Source organism: Heterodontus francisci, chromosome 33 (assembly GCF_036365525.1).
Source record: "Heterodontus francisci isolate sHetFra1 chromosome 33, sHetFra1.hap1, whole genome shotgun sequence".
In the NCBI taxonomy this organism is placed as follows: domain Eukaryota; kingdom Metazoa; phylum Chordata; class Chondrichthyes; order Heterodontiformes; family Heterodontidae; genus Heterodontus; species Heterodontus francisci.
Genome location: NC_090403.1, coordinates 4,874,281 through 4,893,923, shown reverse-complemented (window position 1 = coordinate 4,893,923; position 19,643 = coordinate 4,874,281).

The following is a 19,643-nucleotide window of genomic DNA, read 5'->3' as shown; positions in this document are numbered from 1 at the left end:
GTGATAGAGAGTGATGGAGAGTGATGGAGAGTGATGGAGAGTGATGGAGAGTGATGGAGAGTGTCAGAGAGTGTCAGAGATAGAGAGTGTCAGAGAGTGATAGTGAGTGTCAGAGAGTGTCAGAGAGTGATATGGAGTGATAGAGAGTGATAGAGAGTGACAGAGAGTGACAGAGAGTGTCAGAGAGTGATAGTGAGTGATAGTGAGTGATAGTGAGTGATAGTGAGTGTCTGAGATTGTCAGAGAGTGATAGAGAGTGCCAGAGATTGTCAGAGAGTGTCAGAGAGTGATCGAGAGTGATAGGGAGTGTCAGAGAGTGATAGTGAGTGTCAGAGAGTGTCAGAGAGTGATATGGAGTGATAGAGAGTGATAGAGAGTGATAGAGAGTGATAGAGAGTGATAGAGAGTGATGGAGAGTGTCAGAGAGTGTCAGAGAGAGATAGAGAGTGTCAGAGAGTGATGGAGAGTGTCAGAGAGTGTCAGAGAGTGATAGAGAATGATAGAGAATGATAGAGAGTGATGGAGAGTGACGGAGAGTGACAGAGAGTGACAGAGAGTGACAGAGAGTGACAGAGAGTGTCAGAGAGTGATAGTGAGTGATAGTGAGTGATAGTGAGTGTCTGAGAGTGTCTGAGAGTGTCTGAGAGTGTCAGAGATTGTCAGAGAGTGTCAGAGAGTGTCAGAGAGTGATAGAGAGTGATAGAGAGTGATAGAGAGTGATAGGGAGTGTCAGAGAGCGGCCGAGTGTGATAGAGAGTGTCAGAGAGAGTCAGAGAGTGATAGAGAGTGTCAGAGATTGTCAGAGAGTGTCAGAGAGTGTCAGAGAGTGATAGAGAGTGTCAGAGATTGTCAGAGGGTGTCAGAGGGTGTCAGAGAGTGTCAGAGAGTGTCAGAGAGTGATAGAGAGTGATAGAGAGTGATAGAGAGTGATAGAGAGTGATAGGGAGTGATAGGGAGTGATAATGAGTGTCAGAGAGGGGCCGAGTGTGATAGAGAGTGGCAGAGAGTGATAGAGAGTGTCAGAGAGTGATAGTGAGTGTCTGAGAGTGTCTGAGAGTGTCAGAGAGTGTCAGAGAGTGATAGTGAGTGTCAGAGAGTGTCAGAGAGTGTCAGAGAGTGATGGAGAGTGTCAGAGAGTGTCAGAGAGTGTCAGAGAGTGATAGTGAGTGATAGTGAGTGTCTGAGAGTGTCTGAGATTGTCAGAGAGTGATAGAGAGTGTCAGAGAGTGTCAGAGAGTGATAGAGAGTGATAGGGAGTGTCAGAGAGTGATAGTGAGTGTCAGAGAGTGTCAGAGAGTGTTATGGAGTGATAGAGAGTGATAGAGAGTGATAGAGAGTGATGGAGAGTGATGGAGAGTGTCAGAGAGTGTCAGAGATAGAGAGTGTCAGAGAGTGATAGTGAGTGTCAGAGAGTGTCAGAGAGTGATATGGAGTGATAGAGAGTGATAGAGAGTGACAGAGAGTGACAGAGAGTGACAGAGAGTGACAGAGAGTGTCAGAGAGTGATAGTGAGTGATAGTGAGTGATAGTGAGTGTCTGAGATTGTCAGAGAGTGATAGAGAGTGCCAGAGATTGTCAGAGAGTGTCAGAGAGTGATCGAGAGTGATAGGGAGTGTCAGAGAGTGATAGTGAGTGTCAGAGAGTGTCAGAGAGTGATATGGAGTGATAGAGAGTGATAGAGAGTGATAGAGAGTGATAGAGAGTGATAGAGAGTGATGGAGAGTGTCAGAGAGTGTCAGAGAGAGATAGAGAGTGTCAGAGAGTGATGGAGAGTGTCAGAGAGTGTCAGAGAGTGATAGAGAATGATAGAGAATGATAGAGAGTGATGGAGAGTGACGGAGAGTGACAGAGAGTGACAGAGAGTGACAGAGAGTGACAGAGAGTGTCAGAGAGTGATAGTGAGTGTCAGAGAGTGTCAGAGAGTGTCAGAGAGTGATGGAGAGTGTCAGAGAGTGTCAGAGAGTGTCAGAGAGTGATAGTGAGTGATAGTGAGTGTCTGAGAGTGTCTGAGATTGTCAGAGAGTGTCAGAGAGTGATAGAGAGTGTCAGAGAGTGTCAGAGAGTGATAGAGAGTGATAGGGAGTGTCAGAGAGTGATAGTGAGTGTCAGAGAGTGTTATGGAGTGATAGAGAGTGATAGAGAGTGATAGAGAGTGATGGAGAGTGATGGAGAGTGATGGAGAGTGATGGAGAGTGATGGAGAGTGTCAGAGAGTGTCAGAGATAGAGAGTGTCAGAGAGTGATAGTGAGTGTCAGAGAGTGTCAGAGAGTGATATGGAGTGATAGAGAGTGATAGAGAGTGACAGAGAGTGACAGAGAGTGTCAGAGAGTGATAGTGAGTGATAGTGAGTGATAGTGAGTGTCTGAGATTGTCAGAGAGTGATAGAGAGTGCCAGAGATTGTCAGAGAGTGTCAGAGAGTGATCGAGAGTGATAGGGAGTGTCAGAGAGTGATAGTGAGTGTCAGAGAGTGTCAGAGAGTGATATGGAGTGATAGAGAGTGATAGAGAGTGATAGAGAGTGATAGAGAGTGATAGAGAGTGATGGAGAGTGTCAGAGAGTGTCAGAGAGAGATAGAGAGTGTCAGAGAGTGATGGAGAGTGTCAGAGAGTGTCAGAGAGTGATAGAGAATGATAGAGAATGATAGAGAGTGATGGAGAGTGACGGAGAGTGACAGAGAGTGACAGAGAGTGACAGAGAGTGACAGAGAGTGTCAGAGAGTGATAGTGAGTGATAGTGAGTGATAGTGAGTGTCTGAGAGTGTCTGAGAGTGTCTGAGAGTGTCAGAGATTGTCAGAGAGTGTCAGAGAGTGTCAGAGAGTGATAGAGAGTGATAGAGAGTGATAGAGAGTGATAGGGAGTGTCAGAGAGCGGCCGAGTGTGATAGAGAGTGTCAGAGAGAGTCAGAGAGTGATAGAGAGTGTCAGAGATTGTCAGAGAGTGTCAGAGAGTGTCAGAGAGTGATAGAGAGTGTCAGAGATTGTCAGAGGGTGTCAGAGGGTGTCAGAGAGTGTCAGAGAGTGTCAGAGAGTGATAGAGAGTGATAGAGAGTGATAGAGAGTGATAGAGAGTGATAGGGAGTGATAGGGAGTGATAATGAGTGTCAGAGAGGGGCCGAGTGTGATAGAGAGTGGCAGAGAGTGATAGAGAGTGTCAGAGAGTGATAGTGAGTGTCTGAGAGTGTCTGAGAGTGTCAGAGAGTGTCAGAGAGTGATAGTGAGTGTCTGAGAGTGTCAGAGAGTGTCAGAGAGTGATGGAGAGTGTCAGAGAGTGTCAGAGAGTGATAGTGAGTGATAGTGAGTGATAGTGAGTGTCTGAGAGTGTCTGAGATTGTCAAGAGAGTGTCAGAGAGTGATAGAGAGTGTCAGAGAGTGTCAGAGAGTGATAGAGAGTGATAGGGAGTGTCAGAGAGTGATAGTGAGTGTCAGAGAGTGTCAGAGAGTGTTATGGAGTGATAGAGAGTGATAGAGAGTGATAGAGAGTGATAGAGAGTGATAAAGAGTGATAGAGAGTGATGGAGAGTGATGGAGAGTGATGGAGAGTGATGGAGAGTGTCAGAGAGTGTCAGAGATAGAGAGTGTCAGAGAGTGATAGTGAGTGTCAGAGAGTGTCAGAGAGTGATATGGAGTGATAGAGAGTGATAGAGAGTGACAGAGAGTGACAGAGAGTGTCAGAGAGTGATAGTGAGTGATAGTGAGTGATAGTGAGTGTCTGAGATTGTCAGAGAGTGATAGAGAGTGCCAGAGATTGTCAGAGAGTGTCAGAGAGTGATCGAGAGTGATAGGGAGTGTCAGAGAGTGATAGTGAGTGTCAGAGAGTGTCAGAGAGTGATATGGAGTGATAGAGAGTGATAGAGAGTGATAGAGAGTGATAGAGAGTGATAGAGAGTGATGGAGAGTGTCAGAGAGTGTCAGAGAGAGATAGAGAGTGTCAGAGAGTGATGGAGAGTGTCAGAGAGTGTCAGAGAGTGATAGAGAATGATAGAGAATGATAGAGAGTGATGGAGAGTGTCAGAGAGTGTCAGAGTGTGATAGTGAGAGTCTGAGAGTGTCTGAGAATGTCAGAGATTGTCAGAGAGTGTCAGAGATTGTCAGAGAGTGTCAGAGAGTGATAGAGAGTGATAGGGACTGTCAGAGAGTGGCCGAGTGTGATAGAGAGTGGCCGAGTGTGATAGAGAGTGTCAGAGATTGTCAGAGAGTGTCAGAGAGTGTCAGAGATTGTCAGAGAGTGTCAGAGAGTGATAGAGAGTGATAGGGACTGTCAGAGAGTGGCCGAGTGTGATAGAGAGTGGCCGAGTGTGATAGAGAGTGGCAGAGAGTGTCAGAGAGTGATAGAGAATGATAGAGAGTGATGGAGAGTGTCAGAGAGTGTCAGAGTGTGATAGTGAGTGTCTGAGAGTGTCTGAGAATGTCAGAGATTGTCAGAGAGTTTCAAAGAGAGATAGATAGGGTCAGAGAGTGGCAGAGAGTGATTGTGAGTGTCTGAGAGTGTCAGAGAGTGTCAGAGAGTGTCAGAGAGTGTCAGAGAGTGACAGAGAGTGACAGAGAGTGATACAGAGTGTCAGAGAGTGTCAGAACAAAGATAATTACAGCACGGGAACAGGCCCTTCGGCCCTCCAAGCCTGCGCCGATCCAGATCCTCTCTCTAAACATGTCGCCTATTTTCTAAGGTTCTGTATCTCTTTTCTTCCTGCCCATTCATGTATCTGTCTAGATACATCTTAAAAGACTCCATCGTGCCCGCATCTACCACCTCCGCTGGCAATGCGTTCCAGGTGCCCACCACCCTCTGCGTAAAGAACTTTCCATGCATATCCCCCCTAAACTTTTCCCCTTTCACTTTGAACTCGTGTCCTCTAGTAATTGAAACCCCCACTCTGGGAAAAAGCCTCTTGCTATCCACCCTGTCTATACCTCTCATGATTTTGTACACCTCAATCAGGTCCCCCCTCAACCTCCGTCTTTCTAATGACAATAATCCTAATCTACTCAACCTCTCTTAATAGCTAGCGCCCTCCATACCAGGCAACATCCTGGTGAACCTCCTCTGCACCCTCTCCAAAGCATCCACATCCTTTTGATAACGTGGCGACCAGAACTGTACGCAGTATTCCAAATGTGGCCGAACCAAAGTCCTATACAACTGTAACATGACCTGCCAACTCTTGTACTCAATGCCCCGTCCGATGAAGGAAAGCATGCCGTATGCCTTCTTGACCACTCTATTTACCTGCGTTGCCACCTTCAGGGAACAGTGGACCTGAACACCCAAATCTCTCTGGACATCAATTTTCCCCAGGACTTTTCCATTTACTGTAGAGAGTGACAGAGAGTGTCAGAGAGTGTCAGAGATTGATAGTGAGTGTCAGAGAGTGATAGTGAGTGTCTGAGAGTGTCAGAGAGTGTCAGACAGTGTCAGAGAGTGATAGTGAGTGTCAGAGAGTGTCAGAGAGTGAGAGTGTGTGTCAGTGAGTGTCTGAGAGTGTCAGAGAGTGTCAGAGCATGTCAGAGAGTGATAGAGAGCATCAGAGAGTGATAGTGCGTGTCTGAGATTGTCAGAGAGTGTTCAGAGAGTGATAGAGAGTGCCATAGTGTGTCAGAGAGTGTCAGAGAGTGTCAGAGAGTGACAGAGAGTGACAGAGAGTGACAGAGAGTGACAGAGAGTGATAATGAGTGTCAGAGATTGATAGTGTGTGTCTGAGAGTGATAGTGAGCGTCAGAGAGTGATAGTGAGAGTCTGAGAGTGTCAGAGACTGTCGGAGAGTGATAGAGATTGTCCCAGAGTGATAGTGAGTGTCAGAGAGTATCAGAGAGTGAGAATGAGTGTCTGAGATTGCCAGAGACTGTCAGAGAGTGATAGAGAGTGTCAGAGAGTGATAGAGAGTGTCAGAGAGTGATAGTGAGTGTCAGAGAGTGATAGTGAGTGTCTGAGAGTGATAGTGAGTGTCTGAGAGTGTCTGAGAATGTCAGAGATTGTCAGAGACTGTCAAAGAGAGATAGAGAGTGATAGGGAGTGATAATGAGTGTCAGAGAGTGGCCGAGTGTGATAGAGAGTGGCAGAGAGTGATAGAGAGTGTCAGAGAGTGACAGATAGTGATAGTGAGTGACAGAGAGTGTCAGAGAGTGATAGAGAGTGCAGAGAGTGACAGAGAGTGACAGAGAGTGACAGAGAGTGACAGAGAGTGTCAGAGAGTGATAGTGAGTGATAGTGAGTGATAGTGAGTGAGAGTGAGTGATAGTGAGTGATAGTGAGTGTCTGAGAGTGTCTGAGATTGTCAGAGAGTGTCAGAGAGTGATAGAGAGTGTCAGAGAGTGTCAGAGAGTGTCAGAGAGTGACAGAGTGTGACAGAGAGTGACAGAGAGTGTCAGAGAGTGATAGTGAGTGTCTGAGATTGTCAGAGAGTGTCAGAGAGTGTCAGAGATTGTCAGAGAGTGATAGAGAGTGATAGAGAGTGTCAGAGAGTGGCTGAGTGTGATAGAGAGTGTCAGAGAGTGTCAGAGAGAGTCAGAGAGTGATAGAGAGTGTCAGAGATTGTCAGAGAGTGTCAGAGAGTGATAGAGAGTGTCAGAGAGTGTCAGAGAGTGTCAGAGAGTGTCAGAGAGTGTCAGAGAGTGATAGAGAGTGATAGGGAGTGATAATGAGTGTCAGTGAGGGGCCGAGTGTGATAGAGAGTGGCAGAGAGTGATAGAGAGTGTCAGAGAGTGATAGTGAGTGTCTGAGAGTGTCAGAGAGTGTCAGAGAGTGATAGTGAGTGACTGAGAGTGTCAGAGAGTGTCAGAGAGTGATAGTGAGTGTCTGAGAGTGATAGAGAGTGATAGAGAGTGATGGAGAGTGATGGAGAGTGATGGAGAGTGTCAGAGAGTGTCAGAGAGTGTCAGAGAGAGATAGTGAGTGTCAGAGAGTGATAGTGAGTGTCTGAGAGTGATAGTGAGTGTCAGAGAGTGATAGTGAGTGTCAGAGAGTGTCAGAGAGTGTCAGAGAGTGTCAGAGAGTGATAGAGAGTGATAGAGAGTGTCAGAGAGTGTCAGAGAGTGTCAGAGAGTGTCAGAGAGAGATAGAGAGTGTCAGAGAGTGATAGTGAGTGTCTGAGAGTGTCAGAGAGTGTCAGAGAGTGTCAGAGAGTGATAGAGAGTGATAGAGAGTGATAGAGAGTGATGGAGAGTGTCAGAGAGTGTCAGAGAGTGTCAGCGAGAGATAGAGAGTGTCAGAGAGTGATAGTGAGTGTCAGAGAGTGATAGTGAGTGTCTGAGAGTGTCTGAGAGTGTCAGAGAGTGTCAGAGAGTGTCAGAGAGTGTCAGAGAGTGATAGTGAGTGTCTGAGAGTGTCAGAGAGTGATAGTGAGTGTCAGAGAGTGTCAGAGAGTGTCAGAGAGTGTCAGAGAGTGATAGAGAGTGATAGAGCGTGATAGAACGTGATAGAACGTGATAGAGAGTGATGGAGAGTGTCAGAGAGTGTCAGTGAGTGTCAGAGAGTGATAGTGAGTGTCTGAGAGTGTCAGAGAGTGTCAGAGAGTGTCAGAGAGTGATAGTGAGTGTCAGAGAGTGATAGAGAGTGATAGAGAGTGATAGAGCGTGATAGAGAGTGATTGAGAGTGTCAGAGAGTGTCAGAGAGAGATAGAGAGTGTCAGAGAGTGATAGTGAGTGTCTGAGAGTGTCTGAGAGTGTCAGAGAGTGATAGAGAGTGATAGAGAGTGATAGAGAGTGATAGAGAGTGATGGAGAGTATCAGAGAGTCAGAGAGTGTCTGAGAGTGTCAGAGAGTGATAGTGAGTGTCTGAGAGTGACAGAGACTGTCAGAGAGTGACAGTGAGTGATAGTGAGTGATAGTGAGTGTCTGAGAGTGTCTGAGATTGTCAGAGAGTGTCAGAGAGTGATAGAGAGTGATAGAGAGTGATAGAGAGTGTCAGAGATTGTCAGAGAGTGTCAGAGAGTGTCAGAGAGTGTCAGTGATAGAGAGTGTCAGAGAGTGATAGAGAGTGATAGGGAGTGTCAGAGAGTGGCCGAATGTGATAGAGAGTGGCAGACATTGTCAGAGAGTGTCAGAGAGTGATAGAGAGTGTCAGAGATTGTCAGAGAGTGTCAGAGAGTGATAGAGAGTGATAGAGAATGTCAGAGATTGTCAGAGAGTGTCAGAGAGTGATAGAGAGTGATAGAGAGTGTCAGAGAGTGATAGAGAGTGGCAGAGAGTGATAGAGAGTGGCAGAGAGTGATAGAGAGTGTCAGAGAGTGATAGAGAGTGTCAGAGAGTGATAGTGAGTGTCAGAGAGTGATAGTGAGTGTCAGAGAGTGTCAGAGAGTGATAGAGAGTGATAGAGAGTGATAGAGCGTGATAGAGAGTGATGGAGAGTGTCAGAGAGTGTCAGTGAGTGTCAGAGAGTGATAGTGAGTGTCTGAGAGTGTCAGAGAGTGTCAGAGAGTGATAGTGAGTGTCAGAGAGTGATAGAGAGTGATAGAGAGTGATAGAGCGTGATAGAGAGTGTCAGAGAGAGATAGAGAGTGTCAGAGAGAGATAGTGAGTGTCAGAGAGTGATAGTGAGTGTCTGAGAGTGTCTGAGAGTGTCAGAGAGTGTCAGAGAGTGATAGAGAGTGATAGAGAGTGATGGAGAGTATCAGAGAGTCAGAGAGTGTCTGAGAGTGTCAGAGAGTGATAGTGAGTGTCTGAGAGTGTCTGAGAGTGACAGAGACTGTCAGAAAGTGACAGTGAGTGATAGTGAGTGATAGTGAGTGTCTGAGAGTGTCTGAGATTGTCAGAGAGTGTCAGAGAGTGATAGAGAGTGATAGAGAGTGATAGAGAGTGATAGAGATTGTCAGAGAGTGTCAGAGAGTGTCAGAGAGTGTCAGTGATAGAGAGTGATAGAGAGTGATAGAGAGTGATAGGGAGTGTCAGAGAGTGGCCGAATGTGATAGAGAGTGGCAGACATTGTCAGAGAGTGTCAGAGAGTGATAGAGAGTGTCAGAGATTGTCAGAGAGTGTCAGAGAGTGATAGAGAGTGTCAGAGATTGTCAGAGAGTGTCAGAGAGTGATAGAGAGTGGCAGAGAGTGATAGAGAGTGTCAGAGAGTGATAGAGAGTGGCAGAGAGTGATAGAGAGTGTCAGAGAGTGATAGAGAGTGTCAGAGAGTGATAGTGAGTGTCTGAGAGTGTCAGAGAGTGTCAGAGAGTGATAGTGAGTGTCTGAGAGTGTCAGAGAGTGTCAGAGAGTGATAGTGAGTGTCAGAGAATGATAGTGAGTGTCAGAGAGTGTCAGAGAGTGATAGAGAGTGATAGAGAGTGATAGAGAGTGATAGAGAGTGATAGAGAGTGATAGAGAGTGATGGAGAGTGTCAGAGAGTGTCTGAGAGTGTCAGAGAGTGTCAGAGAGTGTCAGACAGTGTCAGAGAGTGATAGAGAGTGATAGAGAGTGATAGAGAGTGATGGAGAGTGTCAGAGAGTGTCAGAGAGTGTCAGAGAGTGTCAGCGAGAGATAGAGAGTGTCAGAGAGTGTCAGAGAGTGATAGAGAGTGATAGAGAGTGATGGAGAGTGTCAGAGACTGTCAGAGACTGTCAGAGAGAGATAGAGAGTGTCAGAGAGTGATAGTGAGTGTCAGAGAGTGATAGTGAGTGTCAGAGAGTGTCAGAGAGTGATAGAGAGTGATAGAGAGTGATAGAGAGTGATGGAGAGTGTCAGAGACTGTCAGAGACTGTCAGAGAGAGACAGAGAGTGTCAGAAAGTGATAGTGAGTGTCTGAGAGTGTCAGAGAGTGTCAGAGAGTGTCAGAGAGTGATATAGAGTGATAGAGAGTGATAGAGAGTGCCATAGTGTGTCAGAGAGTGTCAGAGAGTGTCAGAGAGTGACAGAGAGTGACAGAGTGTGACAGAGAGTGACAGAGAGTGATAATGAGTGTCAGAGAGTGATAGTGTGTGTCTGAGAGTGATAGTGAGCGTCAGAGAGTGATAGTGAGAGTCTGAGAGTGTCAGAGACTGTCGGAGAGTGATAGAGATTGGCAGAGAGTGATAGTGAGTGTCAGAGAGTATCAGAGAGTGAGAATGAGTGTCTGAGATTGCCAGAGACTGTCAGAGAGTGATAGAGAGTGTCAGAGAGTGATAGAGAGTGTCAGAGAGTGATAGTGAGTGTCAGAGAGTGATAGTGAGTGTCTGAGAGTGATAGTGAGTGTCTGAGAGTGTCTGAGAATGTCAGAGATTGTCAGAGACTGTCAAAGAGAGATAGAGAGTGATAGGGAGTGATAATGAGTGTCAGAGAGTGGCCGAGTGTGATAGAGAGTGGCAGAGAGTGATAGAGAGTGTCAGGGAGTGACAGAGAGTGATAGTGAGTGACAGAGAGTGTCAGAGAGTGATAGAGAGTGACAGAGAGTGACAGAGAGTGACAGAGAGTGACAGTGAGTGATAGTGAGTGATAGTGAGTGATAGTGAGTGTCTGAGAGTGTCTGAGATTGTCAGAGAGTGTCAGAGAGTGTCAGAGAGTGATAGAGAGTGTCAGAGAGTGTCAGAGAGTGACAGAGAGTGACAGAGAGTGTCAGAGAGTGATAGTGAGTGTCTGAGATTGTCAGAGAGTGTCAGAGAGTGTCAGAGAGTGTCAGAGAGTGTCAGAGATTGTCAGAGAGATTCAGAGAGATTCAGAGAGTGATAGAGAGTGATAGAGAGTGTCAGAGAGTGGCTGAGTGTGATAGAGAGTGTCAGAGAGTGTCAGAGAGAGTCAGAGAGTGATAGAGAGTGTCAGAGAGTGTCAGAGAGTGATAGAGAGTGTCAGAGAGTGTCAGAGAGTGTCAGAGAGTGTCAGAGAGTGTCAGAGTGTGTCAGAGAGTGATAGAGAGTGATAGGGAGTGATAATGAGTGTCAGAGAGGGGCCGAGTGTGATAGAGAGTGGCAGAGAGTGATAGAGAGTGTCAGAGAGTGATAGTGAGTGTCAGAAAGTGATAGTAAGTGTCTGAGAGTGTCAGAGAGTGTCAGAGAGTGATAGTGAGTGTCTGAGAGTGTCAGAGAGTGATAGAGAGTGATAGAGAGTGATGGAGAGTGTCAGAGAGTGTCAGAGAGTGTCAGAGAGAGATAGAGAGTGTCAGAGAGAGATAGATAGTGTCTGAGAGTGTCAGAGAGTGTCAGAGAGTGATAGGGAGTGTCAGAGAGTGGCCGAGTGTGATAGAGAGTGGCAGATATTGTCAGAGAGTGTCAGAGAGTGATAGAGAGTGTCAGAGATTGTCAGAGAGTGTCAGAGAGTGATAGAGAGTGATAGAGAGTGATAGAGAGTGTCAGAGATTGTCAGAGAGTGTCAGAGAGTGTCAGAGAGTGATAGAGAGTGACAGGGAGTGATAATGAGTGTCAGAGAGTGGCCGAGTGTGATAGAGAGTGGCAGAGAGTGATAGAGAGTGTCAGAGAGTGATAGAGAGTGTCAGAGAGTGATAGAGAGTGGCAGAGAGTGATAGAGAGTGTCAGAGAGTGCTAGTGAGTGTCAGAGAGTGTCAGAGAGTGTCAGAGAGTGATAGTGAGTGTCTGAGAGTGTCTGAGAGTGTCTGAGAGTGATAGTGAGTGTCAGAGAGTGTCAGAGAGTGTCAGAGAGTGATAGAGAGTGATAGAGAGTGATAGAGAGTGATAGAGAGTGATAGAGCGTGATAGAGAGTGATGCAGAGTGTCAGAGAGTGTCAGAGAGAGATAGAGAGTGTCAGAGAGTGATAGTGAGTGTCTGAGAGTGTCTGAGAGTGTCAGAGAGTGTCAGAGAGTGTCAGAGAGTGATAGAGAGTGATAGAGAGTGATGGAGAGTGATGGAGAGTGTCAGAGAGTGTCAGAGAGTGTCAGAGAGTGTCAGAGAGTGTCAGAGAGTGTCAGAGAGAGATAGTGAGTGTCAGAGAGTGATAGTGAGTGTCTGAGAGTGATAGTGAGTGTCAGAGAGTGATAGTGAGTGTCAGAGAGTGTCAGAGAGTGTCAGAGAGTGTCAGAGAGTGATAGAGAGTGATAGAGAGTGATAGAGAGTGATAGAGAGTGTCAGAGAGTGTCAGAGAGTGTCAGAGAGTGATAGTGAGTGTCTGAGAGTGTCTGAGAGTGTCAGAGAGTGTCAGAGAGTGATAGTGAGTGTCAGAGAGTGTCAGAGAGTGTCAGAGAGTGTCAGAGAGTGATAGAGAGTGATAGAGAGTGATAGAGCGTGATAGAGAGTGATGGAGAGTGTCAGAGAGTGTCAGCGAGAGATAGAGAGTGTCAGAGAGTGATAGTGAGTGTCAGAGAGTGATAGTGAGTGTCTGAGTGTGTCTGAGAGTGTCAGAGAGTGTCAGAGAGTGTCAGAGAGTGATAGTGAGTGTCTGAGAGTGTCTGAGAGTGTCAGAGAGTGATAGTGAGTGTCAGAGAGTGTCAGAGAGTGTCAGAGAGTGTCAGAGAGTGATAGAGAGTCATAGAGAGTGATAGAGCGTGATAGAGAGTGATGGAGAGTGTCAGAGAGTGTCAGTGAGTGTCAGTGAGTGTCAGAGAGTGATAGTGAGTGTCTGAGAGTGTCTGAGAGTGTCAGAGAGTGTCAGAGAGTGATAGTGAGTGTCAGAGAGTGATAGAGAGTGATAGAGCTTGATAGAGAGTGATTGAGAGTGTCAGAGAGTGTCAGAGAGTGATAGAGAGTGATAGAGAGTGATAGAGAGTGATAGAGAGTGATGGAGAGTATCAGAGAGTCAGAGAGTGACAGTGAGTGATAGTGAGTGATAGTGAGTGTCTGAGAGTGTCTGAGATTGTCAGAGAGTGTAAGAGAGTGTCAGAGAGTGTCAGAGAGTGATAGAGAGTGATAGAGAGTGATAGAGAGTGTCAGAGATTGTCAGAGAGTGTCAGAGAGTGTCAGAGAGTGTCAGAGAGTGATAGAGAGTGATAGGGAGTGTCAGAGAGTGGCCGAATGTGATAGAGAGTGGCAGACATTGTCAGAGAGTGTCAGAGAGTGATAGAGAGTGTCAGAGATTGTCAGAGAGTGTCAGAGAGTGATAGAGAGTGATAGAGAGTGTCAGAGATTGTCAGAGAGTGTCAGAGAGTGATAGAGAGTGGCAGAGAGTGATAGAGAGTGTCAGAGAGTGATAGAGAGTGGCAGAGAGTGATAGAGAGTGTCAGAGAGTGATAGAGAGTGTCAGAGAGTGATAGTGAGTGTCTGAGAGTGTCAGAGAGTGTCAGAGAGTGATAGTGAGTGTCTGAGAGTGACAGAGACTGTCAGAGAGTGACAGTGAGTGATAGTGAGTGATAGTGAGTTTCTGAGAGTGTCTGAGATTGTCAGAGAGTGTAAGAGAGTGTCAGAGAGTGTCAGAGAGTGTCAGAGAGTGATAGAGAGTGATAGAGAGTGATAGAGAGTGTCAGAGATTGTCAGAGAGTGTCAGAGAGTGTCAGAGAGTGTCAGAGAGTGATAGAGAGTGAAAGGGAGTGTCAGAGAGTGGCCGAATGTGATAGAGAGTGGCAGACATTGTCAGAGAGTGTCAGAGAGTGATAGAGAGTGTCAGAGATTGTCAGAGAGTGTCAGAGAGTGATAGAGAGTGATAGAGAGTGTCAGAGATTGTCAGAGAGTGTCAGAGAGTGATAGAGAGTGGCAGAGAGTGATAGATAGTGTCAGAGAGTGATAGAGAGTGGCAGAGAGTGATAGAGAGTGTCAGAGAGTGATAGAGAGTGGCAGAGAGTGATAGAGAGTGTCAGAGAGTGATAGAGAGTGTCAGAGAGTGATAGTGAGTGTCTGAGAGTGTCAGAGAGTGTCAGAGAGTGATAGTGAGTGTCTGAGAGTGTCAGAGAGTGATAGTGAGTGTCAGAGAATGATAGTGAGTGTCAGAGAGTGTCAGAGAGTGATAGAGAGTGATAGAGAGTGATAGAGAGTGATGGAGAGTGTCTGAGAGTGTCTGAGAGTGTCTGAGAGTGTCAGAGAGTGTCAGAGAGTGATAGAGAGTGATAGAGAGTGATAGAGAGTGATGGAGAGTGTCAGAGAGTGTCAGAGAGTGTCAGAGAGTGTCAGCGAGAGATAGAGAGTGTCAGAGAGTGATAGTGAGTGTCAGAGAGTGATAGTGAGTGTCAGAGAGTGATAGTGAGTGTCAGAGAGTGTCAGAGACTGTCAGAGAGAGATAGAGAGTGTCAGAGAGTGATAGTGAGTGTCTGAGAGTGTCAGAGAGTGTCAGAGAGTGATAGAGAGTGATGGAGAGTGTCAGAGAGTGTCAGCGAGAGATAGAGAGTGTCAGAGAGTGATAGTGAGTGTCAGAGAGTGATAGTGAGTGTCTGAGAGTGTCTGAGAGTGTCTGAGAGTGTCAGAGAGTGTCAGAGAGTGTCAGAGAGTGATAGTGAGTGTCTGAGAGTGTCTGAGAGTGTCAGAGAGTGATAGTGAGTGTCAGAGAGTGTCAGAGAGTGTCAGAGAGTGTCAGAGAGTGATAGAGAGTGATAGAGCGTGATAGAGCGTGATAGAGAGTGATGGAGAGTGTCAGAGAGAGATAGAGAGTGTCAGAGAGTGATAGTGAGTGTCTGAGAGTGATAGAGAGTGATAGAGAGTGATAGGGAGTGATAGGGAGTGTCAGAGAGTGGCCGAATGTGATAGAGAGTGGCAGACATTGTCAGAGAGTGTCAGAGAGTGATAGAGAGTGTCAGAGATTGTCAGAGAGTGTCAGAGAGTGATAGAGAGTGATAGAGAGTGTCAGAGATTGTCAGAGAGTGTCAGAGAGTGTCAGAGAGTGTCAGAGAGTGATAGAGAGTGATAGAGAGTGATAGGGAGTGTCAGAGAGTGGCCGAATGTGATAGAGAGTGGCAGACATTGTCAGAGAGTGTCAGAGAGTGATAGAGAGTGTCAGAGATTGTCAGAGAGTGTCAGAGAGTGATAGAGAGTGATAGAGAGTGTCAGAGATTGTCAGAGAGTGTCAGAGAGTGATAGAGAGTGGCAGAGAGTGATAGAGAGTGTCAGAGAGTGATAGAGAGTGGCAGAGAGTGATAGAGAGTGTCAGAGAGTGATAGTGAGTGTCTGAGAGTGTCAGAGAGTGTCAGAGAGTGATAGTGAGTGTCTGAGAGTGTCAGAGAGTGTCAGAGAGTGATAGTGAGTGTCAGAGAATGATAGTGAGTGTCAGAGAGTGTCAGAGAGTGATAGAGAGTGATAGAGAGTGATAGAGAGTGATGGAGAGTGTCAGAGAGTGTCTGAGAGTGTCTGAGAGTGTCTGAGAGTGTCAGAGAGTGTCAGAGAGTGATAGAGAGTGATAGAGAGTGATGGAGAGTGTCAGAGAGTGTCAGAGAGTGTCAGCGAGAGATAGAGAGTGTCAGAGAGTGATAGTGAGTGTCAGAGAGTGATAGTGAGTGTCAGAGAGTGATAGTGAGTGTCAGAGAGTGTCAGAGAGTGTCAGAGAGTGATAGAGAGTGATAGAGAGTGATGGAGAGTGTCAGAGACTGTCAGAGAGAGATAGAGAGTGTCAGAGAGTGATAGTGAGTGTCTGAGAGTGTCAGAGAGTGTCAGAGTGTGATAGAGAGTGATAGAGAGTGATGGAGAGTGTCAGAGAGTGTCAGCGAGAGATAGAGAGTGTCAGAGAGTGATAGTGAGTGTCAGAGAGTGATAGTGAGTGTCTGAGAGTGTCTGAGAGTGTCAGAGAGTGTCAGAGAGTGTCTGAGAGTGTCTGAGAGTGATAGTGAGTGTCAGAGAGTGATAGTGAGTGTCAGAGAGTGTCAGAGAGTGTCAGAGAGTGTCAGAGAGTGATAGAGAGTGATAGAGAGTGATAGAGCGTGATAGAGAGTGATAGAGAGTGATGGAGAGTGTCAGAGAGAGATAGAGAGTGTCAGAGAGTGATAGTGAGTGTCTGAGAGTGTCTGAGAGTGTCAGAGAGTGATAGTGAGTGTCAGAGAGTGTCAGAGAGTGTCAGAGAGTGTCAGAGAGTGTCAGAGAGTGATAGAGAGTGATAGAGCGTGATAGAGCGTGATTGAGAGTGTCAGAGAGTGTCAGAGAGAGATAGAGAGTGTCAGAGAGTGATAGTGAGTGTCTGAGAGTGTCTGAGAGTGTCAGAGAGTGTCAGAGAGTGATAGAGAGTGATAGAGAGTGATAGAGAGTGATAGAGAGTGATGGAGAGTGTCAGAGAGAGATAGAGAGTGTCAGAGAGTGATAGTGAGTGTCAGAGAGTGTCAGAGAGTGTCAGAGAGTGTCAGAGAGTGTCAGAGAGTGATAGAGCGTGATAGAGAGTGATAGAGAGTGATGGAGAGTGTCAGAGAGAGATAGAGAGTGTCAGAGAGTGATAGTGGTGTCTGAGAGTGTCTGAGAGAGTCAGAGAGTGATAGTGAGTGTCAGAGAGTGTCAGAGAGTGTCAGAGAGTGTCAGAGAGTGTCAGAGAGTGATAGAGAGTGATAGAGAGTGATAGAGCGTGATAGAGAGTGATGGAGAGTGTCAGAGAGTGTCAGAGAGTGTCAGAGAGTGTCAGAGAGTGTCAGAGAGTGATAGTGAGTGTCAGAGAGTGTCAGAGAGTGATAGAGAGTGATAGAGCGTGATAGAGCGTGATAGAGCGTGATTGAGAGTGTCAGAGAGTGTCAGAGAGAGATAGAGAGTGTCAGAGAGTGATAGTGAGTGTCTGAGAGTGTCTGAGAGTGTCAGAGAGTGTCAGAGAGTGATAGAGAGTGATAGAGAGTGATAGAGAGTGATAGAGAGTGATGGAGAGTGTCAGAGAGAGATAGAGAGTGTCAGAGAGTGATAGTGAGTGTCAGAGAGTGTCAGAGAGTGTCAGAGAGTGTCAGAGAGTGTCAGAGAGTGATAGAGCGTGATAGAGCGTGATTGAGAGTGTCAGAGAGTGTCAGAGAGAGATAGAGAGTGTCAGAGAGTGATAGTGAGTGTCTGAGAGTGTCAGAGAGTGTCAGAGAGTGTCAGAGAGTGATAGAGAGTGATAGAGAGTGATGGAGAGTGTCAGAGAGTGTCAGAGAGTGATAGAGAGTGTCAGAGAGTGATAGTGAGTGTCAGAGAGTTATAGTGAGTGTCTGAGAGTTTCAGAGAGTGTCAGAGAGTGATAGAGAATGATAGAGATTGATGGAGAGTGTCAGAGAGTGTCGGAGTGTGTCAGAGTGTGATAGTGAGTGTCTGAGAGTGTCTGAGAATGTCAGAGATTGTCAGAGACTGTCAAAGAGAGATAGATAGTGTCAGAGAGTGGCAGAGAGTGATTGTGAGTGTCTGAGAGTGTCAGAGACTGTCAGAGACTGTCAGAGACTGTCAGAGAGTGACAGAGAGTGACAGAGAGTGACAGAGAGTGACAGAGTGTGTCAGAGCGTGATAGTGAGTGATAGTGAGTGATAGTGAGTGTCTGAGAGTGTCTGAGATTGTCAGAGAGTGTCAGAGAGTGTCAGAGAGTGTCAGAGAGTGGCCGAGTGTGATAGAGAGTGTCAGAGAGTGTCAGAGAGAGTCAGAGAGTGATAGAGAGTGTCAGAGATTGTCAGAGAGTGTCAGAGAGTGATAGAGAGTGTCAGAGATTGTCAGAGAGTGTCAGAGAGTGTCAGAGAGTGTCAGAGAGTGTCAGAGAGTGATAGAGAGTGATAGGGAGTGATAATGAGTGTCAGAGAGGGGCCGAGTGTGATAGAGAGTGGCAGAGAGTGATAGAGAGTGTCAGAGAGTGATAGTGAGTGTCAGAAAGTGATAGTGAGTGTCTGAGAGTGTCAGAGAGTGTCAGAGAGTGATAGTGAGTGTCTGAGAGTGTCAGAGAGTGATCGAGAGTGATAGAGAGTGATAGAGAGTGATGGAGAGTGTCAGAGAGTGTCAGAGAGTGTCAGAGAGAGATAGAGAGTGTCAGAGAGAGATAGAGAGTGTCTGAGAGTGTCAGAGAGTGTCAGAGAGTGATAGAGAGTGATAGGGAGTGTCAGAGAGTGGCCGAGTGTGATAGAGAGTGGCAGATATTGTCAGAGAGTGTCAGAGAGTGATAGAGAGTGTCAGAGATTGTCAGAGAGTGTCAGAGAGTGATCGAGAGTGTCAGAGATTGTCAGAGAGTGCCAGAGAGTGTCAGAGAGTGATAGAGAGTGACAGGGAGTGATAATGAGTGTCAGAGAGTGGCCGAGTGTGATAGAGAGTGTCAGAGAGTGATAGAGAGTGTCAGAGAGTGATAGAGAGTGTCAGAGAGTGATAGAGAGTGTCAGAGAGTGATAGTGAGTGTCTGAGAGTGTCTGAGAGTGTCAGAGAGTGATAGTGAGTGTCAGAGAGTGATAGTGAGTGTCAGAGAGTGTCAGAGAGTGTCAGAGAGTGTCAGAGAGTGATAGAGAGTGATAGAGAGTGATAGAGAGTGATAGAGAGTGATGGAGAGTGTCAGAGAGTGTCAGAGAGTGATAGTGAGTGTCAGAGAGTGTCAGAGAGTGTCAGAGAGTGATAGAGAGTGATAGAGAGTGATAGAGCGTGATAGAGCGTGATAGAGCGTGATTGAGAGTGTCAGAGAGTGTCAGAGAGAGATAGAGAGTGTCAGAGAGTGATAGTGAGCGTCTGAGAGTGTCTGAGAGTGTCAGAGAGTGTCAGAGAGTGTCAGAGAGTGATAGAGAGTGAAAGAGAGTGATAGAGAGTGATAGAGAGTGATAGAGAGTGATAGAGAGTGATGGAGAGTGTCAGAGAGAGATAGAGAGTGTCAGAGAGTGATATTGAGTGTCAGAGAGTTATAGTGAGTGTCTGAGAGTGTCAGAGAGTGATAGAGAGTGATAGAGAGTGATGGAGAGTGTCAGAGAGTGTCAGAGAATGTCAGAGAGTGTCAGAGAGTGATAGTGAGTGTCAGAGAGTGTCAGAGAGTGTCAGAGAGTGTCAGAGAGTGATAGAGAGTGATAGAGAGTGATAGAGCGTGATAGAGCGTGATAGAGCGTGATTGAGAGTGTCAGAGAGTGTCAGAGAGAGATAGAGAGTGTCAGAGAGTGATAGTGAGTGTCTGAGAGTGTCTGAGAGTGTCTGAGAGTGTCAGAGAGTGTCAGAGAGTGATAGAGAGTGAAAGAGAGTGATAGAGAGTGATAGAGAGTGATAGAGAGTGATGGAGAGTGTCAGAGAGAGATAGAGAGTGTCAGAGAGTGATAGTGAGTGTCAGAGAGTTATAGTGAGTGTCTGAGAGTGTCAGAGAGTGTCAGAGAGTGATAGAGAATGATAGAGATTGATGGAGAGTGTCAGAGAGTGTCGGAGTGTGTCAGAGTGTGATAGTGAGTGTCTGAGAGTGTCTGAGAATGTCAGAGATTGTCAGAGACTGTCAAAGAGAGATAGATAGTGTCAGAGAGTGGCAGAGAGTGATTGTGAGTGTCTGAGAGTGTCAGAGACTGTCAGAGACTGTCAGAGACTGACAGAGAGTGACAGAGAGTGACAGAGAGTGACAGAGTGTGTCAGAGAGTGATAGTGAGTGATAGTGAGTGTCTGAGAGTGTCTGAGATTGTCAGAGAGTGTCAGAGAGTGATAGAGAGTGTCAGAGAGTGTCAGAGATTGTCAGAGTGTCAGAGATTGTCAGAGAGTGTCAGAGAGTGTCAGAGAGTGTCAGAGAGTGATAGAGAGTGTCAGAGATTGTCAGAGAGTGTCAGAGAGTGATAGAGAGTGATAGAGAGTGTCAGAGATTGTCAGAGAGTGTCAGAGAGTGATAGAGAGTGGCAGAGAGTGATAGAGAGTGTCAGAGAGTGATAGAGAGTGGCAGAGAGTGATAGAGAGTGTCAGAGAGTGATAGTGAGTGTCTGAGAGTGTCAGAGAGTGTCAGAGAGTGATAGTGAGTGTCTGAGAG